This window comes from Palaemon carinicauda, chromosome 10 (assembly GCF_036898095.1).
Source record: "Palaemon carinicauda isolate YSFRI2023 chromosome 10, ASM3689809v2, whole genome shotgun sequence".
NCBI classification, from domain to species: Eukaryota; Metazoa; Arthropoda; class Malacostraca; order Decapoda; family Palaemonidae; genus Palaemon; species Palaemon carinicauda.
The window spans coordinates 155079311-155085228 of record NC_090734.1 but is presented as its reverse complement, the minus strand read 5'-3'; the positions used below and the strand labels follow the sequence as shown (position 1 = coordinate 155085228).

At 33.3% G+C, this 5918-nt stretch overlaps 1 pseudogene; it reads right to left on the bottom strand.

The window, feature by feature from the left end:
• Window positions 1-1658: 1658 nt before the first annotated feature.
• On the bottom strand, window positions 1659-4845 carry LOC137648891 (uncharacterized; annotated as a pseudogene).
• Between the last annotated feature and the right edge of the window lie 1073 nt (window positions 4846-5918).

Here is a 5918-nt window from a genome sequence, read left to right as displayed (position 1 = left end):
CTGGTCATATTTTTCATGGCCCCTCACATTTTCCCTCTTCCACTGATTATACTTGACTTTAGCTTGGTCGTAAGGTACATTTTCCAATGTTTTAACTATCTGTATTCTTTGGGCTTCTCTAGCTACTTCACAACCCCTATAACTAGCGACGTGCTTCTCCGAGCAATTTGTGCACTTTAATTGGTCCTTGTTTAGGTCTTTACTGCACTCTTTGGCCATATGGTCTCCCCCGCATTTTACACATTTATTTATTTTTGATTTACAGTCGTCTTGATGGTGACCAAACCTCTGACATTTGAAACACTGAATGACTTTTGGTATAAACGGCCTAACTTCCAGTATTCTGTTTCCAAATTTAATTTTCTCTGGCATCTCATTTCCCTCAAATGTAATCTTTACACATTTAGCTTTTACTCCATCCTCTCTCTTACCTTTCCACATCCTTTCTATTTTGCTAACCTTAATATCCTGATCTTCCAAATATTCCTTAATTTCCTCCTCTTCTATTTCCTCATAAATTGGTCCTAGTACCCCTACTTTCCTAGTATCTCCTATTGGTTGTCGACATTTTACCTGATATGTGTCTTCTTGAGAACCAAAAGTTGTTAGAGTCAATAAATCATTTATGTCTTCCTTTTCATTAAAAACTGCTACTAGATGGTTTTTAGTTTCATTGGTTTTATAGTCCACCACGTTTTTCTGTGCAAACGGCGACTGCCTTAAATATATCTCCACCTTAATAGGGTTCCGAAGTAGTCTCACTGATTTTCCTTCTGTATCTAAAAATTGCATGATTATTACCTTACCTTCTACTTTATGTTCTAACCTATTATTTTTCCTATCTTGATCTAACTGATTTGTTACATGTTTTCCTGTGCTACTTTTTGCTGTTAATTTTATAAAAGGAACATCCCTTGTAGTTGTCAACCTTTTTATTTTGTCCACTCGACCAACTCTACTACCAATATGGTATTCAATTTCTCCCTCCGAACTATCACTTTTCTCTTGTTCCCTTTTCCTCCTTCTAGAATTTCTACTTTCTATTTTAGTCCAGTCGTAATCCATTTCTCTGTTACACTCAATATCCGAGGCCATAGTCAAAGAGTCATTATCCTGGTCGGTCAAATCTATCCTGGGTCGCCTTAACCTAGGCAGACCTAGGGTAAGGTTGCTAACCTATCTATTAACTCTTATATTATTTGAAAATAATAGAATGGTCTTACTTTCTTCTTGTGGTCTGCAGAAGACGGCCTTGTCAGAGGTCCTAGAGCCTGTTCCAGGAATATAACGAAAACACCAAGAATTCAGAACACTTTACTCATGGAACACCTCATACATACGTCCGCACTAGACGGCTGCCCGACCTCCTGTTTTCTCTGTCCTTTTTCTTCTTCTTCTTCACTGGCTCACTCAGTAGTCGAAGATTTCCCTCCTTGTAAACATGCCGCTGTCCGGCTTAAGTAAGAAATTGCTTCTAATTGAAAACTTAAGTGTTAAAATTGATAATAGACTGTGTAGAAAAGTTTGGATTCATGACTTTAATGAACAGAGGATGGGAAAAAAGTGAATTTTACAATTTATATCGTCAGTCTCGTCTATACGACGACAAATTTTACGAATATTTACGCATGACACAACAGACCTTTGATTCTTTGCTGGCAATATTGAAAGTCATGCTCACAAAGAAAACGACTAACTACAGACAACCTCTAACTCCCGAAGAGAAACTAGTAATAACTTTAAGGCAAGTAAAAAGAAAATATGGGTTTTAAGATTATATTACAAAACTAACTACAAATAAGGCTATTTCCTGAGAATAATGTAGAAATCATTATTTGTTGAGAATTACATCGAAACAAAAATAAGTAAACCCTTGTATTGTGTTGAAATGAAAAGAAAAAATATCAGAAGTTATCAATCTTATGTACAATAGTCGTGGTCCTGTAAATCTATGTAGGGATTGGGAGTTGAATGCATGGCGCCGATGGTCTCTCTTGAGGGCCTCTCGTTCTGTTCTACCTCTTCCATTTCTTTTAAGAAAAGATTTTGTATTTGCATTCTCATGCGGAGCTTTTTTTGTGTGGTTTAGTTTCTTCATGTACGGCAACAAACTTTTGAAGAAATACAAATCTTCATCACCAGATTCTTCCCGTTCCTTTCTTAACATTTCCAACTTTTGCTTTTCGATTTCAACCAGTTCCTCACTTTTTCTTGCCATGTAATCAAGATTTGCTCTTCGCCGCTTCTTAGTCGACGGATTTGTTTGCCAACCATTATCTTGAGATGTTGATCCGGTGTCAGGGGGGAGAGCTGGAGAAGCGGCCCTAGAATTATGTATCACGAACGATGGCGAAACATGACTTACATTAGACTCAATGTCATCATCAACTAAAGACAGGTCATCTTCCATTATCCTGATGTTTTCTTCTTGGCTTAAGTTGGAGCTCCTATATTCTGGCAGATAAATGTCTTTCAAAAATGATAATTGGTTGAAGTAAGGCCAAGTACTATTAACTATTTCCGAAGCTCCGTCACCTGATTTGGGTTTCTCCAATTTCTTCAATTCCTTTCTATAATAGTCTTTTAGGTTTTTCCATTTTCTTTTAATAGAAATATCTGAAAGATACAATCAAAGTAAACCAAAGTGTAACATAGCTCTATAAAAGTTTGAAAAAAAATATAAAAAAATGGGATAAACAATGAGCTGCTAATAGAAATGATATATTAATTGTCATAACAAACAAATTTTTTATTTTTTTCTCTCCTTTTCAGGTATCTGGCGAGTGGTGAATCTTTTCGATCTTTGGCTTTGCGTTTTCGTCGCGGTAGAAGCACTATTTCAGAAGTTGTTAAGGAAACTTGCAATGCTATTTGGGAGGCTCTAAATAATAAATATTTACCCTATCCAAATAAGGAAGCTTGGCTTGCAACTGCAGAAAAATTTTACGAAAAATGGAATTTTCCCAACTGTATTGGAGCATTGGATAAGAAGCATATTGAAATAAAGTTTCCCGCCAGGAGTGGTTCGACATACTACAATTATAAAAAAAAAATTCTCTATATCGCTACAAGCAATGGCAGATGCTGATGGCAAACTTATCACAATTGATGTTGGTGGTGTTGGTAGGCAGAGTGACTCAGGACTTTTCAGATCATCTGATTTATACAAACTTTAGGAGTCTGAACAACTTAATATTCCAGACCCGTCTACGCTTCCTGGTACTGATGTGGAAGTTCCCTATGTCATTATAGCTGATGAAGGATACCCCTTGTTACCATACCTTATGAGACCGTTTCCTCAAAGGAACTTGGATAACCAAAGAAGAATATATAATTACCGTCTATCAAGAGCTCGCAGAAGTGTAGAATGTAGCTTTGGTGTACTGACAAATAAATGGAGGATATTATCTAAACAAATTGAGACAGATGTTACCACCGCAGTATCTATTGTTAAAGCAGTATGTATATTACACAATTATATTTTAGACAAGGAGGGGCAAAACTCAGTTTTTTTCACATGCACCTGGAGAGAGGATACAAAGCGCCCAAGCATGTGCAAGACCTCAAGGCCGGCTACAAAGTGGTGCTTTAAATATCAGGGAAGCCCTATGTAATTATTTCAATGGAGTTGGAAGAGTTCCATGCCAAAATGATTTAGCTTTACCAGGCAATATAATTGCTTTAGATATGGCATAAAGTTCATAACAATTCATTGTCACTTTTACTTTTAAGATTATACAACTAGTATTGGCATAAATATAATGTTTAAACACATACAGGAGAGTTTCATTTGAAATTTCCCTACTCCATATTTTATAAATTTCCTGTGGTTATCTTTCACCTCTTGGTTGGAAATCTCTCTCTCTCTCTCTCTCTCTCTCTCTCTCTCTCTCTCTCTCTCTCTCTCTCTCTCTCTCTCTATATATATATATATATATATATATATATATATATATATATATATATATATATATATATATATATATATACATGTATAATATATATATATACACACACACACACACACACACATATATATATATATATATATATAAATGTATAATATATATACACACACACATATATATATATATATATATATATATATATATATATATATATATACATGTATAATATATATATATATATATATACACACACACACACACACACACACACACATATATATATATATATATATATATATATATATATATATATATATATATATATATATATATATATATATATATATATATATATATATATATATATATATATATATATATAAATGTATAATATACACACACACACACACACACACACATATATATATATATATATATATATACACATATATATATATATATATATATATATATATATATATATATATATATATATATATATATATATATATATATATATTAGGTAAAGTTCTTAATAGAAATTAAGTGGTGATGTTTTCTAATAAACAGATTGCAATACACGAAAAGGCACACTCATTTTAACTTACCATCCATTCGCAGTTGATTCCCTATATCTTCCCAATGTTTTTTTAACACAAGGTTATTCTTATGTAATGGATGACGAGGATCCCATAGTGCTCTCCTCCGGAACACCTCCCCAATAAATTCTTCCGTAGCCATGGCTATAAAGACGACCGCCTGAAAGCGTGCAACTTAGGAACTGATAAGAAATATCGTGGTCTAGGGTGAAAACGCGCGAACCCGCAACTGTATTTTAAAACATGAAACATAGGTTGGCGGCAACTGCAGCGGTTTGCGGTTTCCCGCTTGTCCTGTCTGGCCATGTGCATAAGATACCATATGTTTCAGTTTTGGGCGGGAAGTTGGGAACCTCTTCCCGCTAACCTCGCCGCTCATCTCGGTTGGTCTGGCCGCCCCCTCAGGGTGATGTTACTTCTTCTTCTTCTTCTTGATTTGAAGATAAACTATCACATACGTTTTACTATCCAGTCACATAGCAAATATTATTAATAGCTAAGCTACAACCCTAGTTGGAAAATTTGGAAAAGCAGGATGCTATAACCCTAAGGGCTCCAACATGGAAAATAGCCCAGTGAGAAAAGGAAATAATGAATTAAAATTAACTATTAGAGAAGCAATTAACAATTAAGATAAAATATTCAAAGAACAGTAATAACATTAGAATTAATCTTTCATATATAAACTATACAAATTTTTTAAAAAATCAAGAGATACAAGGATAATAAAACCTGTATCGGTTAAACAGTGCTTGAAACACTACACACCGTAATATTAAATCCGTAACCATTACAAAAGTTAATGTAAGTATTCATATCAATTGATATTCAGTAAATAAAAATAAGTACAAATAGTTTGAATTAAATCTAATTTTGTTTGCCTGTTCTTGAAAGGGGAGCTATATTAAATATTATAAGTCTAAGATAATACTAGTTGTGTTTTTAATCTCTCTCTCTCTCTCTCTCTCTCTCTCTCTCTCTCTCTCTCTCTCTCTCTCATCTTCTTCTTCTTCTTCAAGGAGTACCTTCACATGGACGTCTTAATTACTAGATTTTAAAATCTCTTCGATAACGTCTATCATAGTATTTCGTCTTTCAATGTCCTGTGAGTGAGAAATAAGATAAAAGTGATTACTTTAAAATCAAGAATTATTAATAGGATGGTTTATGTCAGCAGAAAAATCGTAGAATATTTTTGGTTAACGTTTTCTTATTATTGTTTACGTAAAAGTAGGCCTATACACGCACACACACACACACACACACACACACACACACATATATATATATATATATATATATATATATATATATATATATATATATATATATATATATATATGTATATATATATATATATATATATATATATATATATATATATATATATATATATATATATATATATATA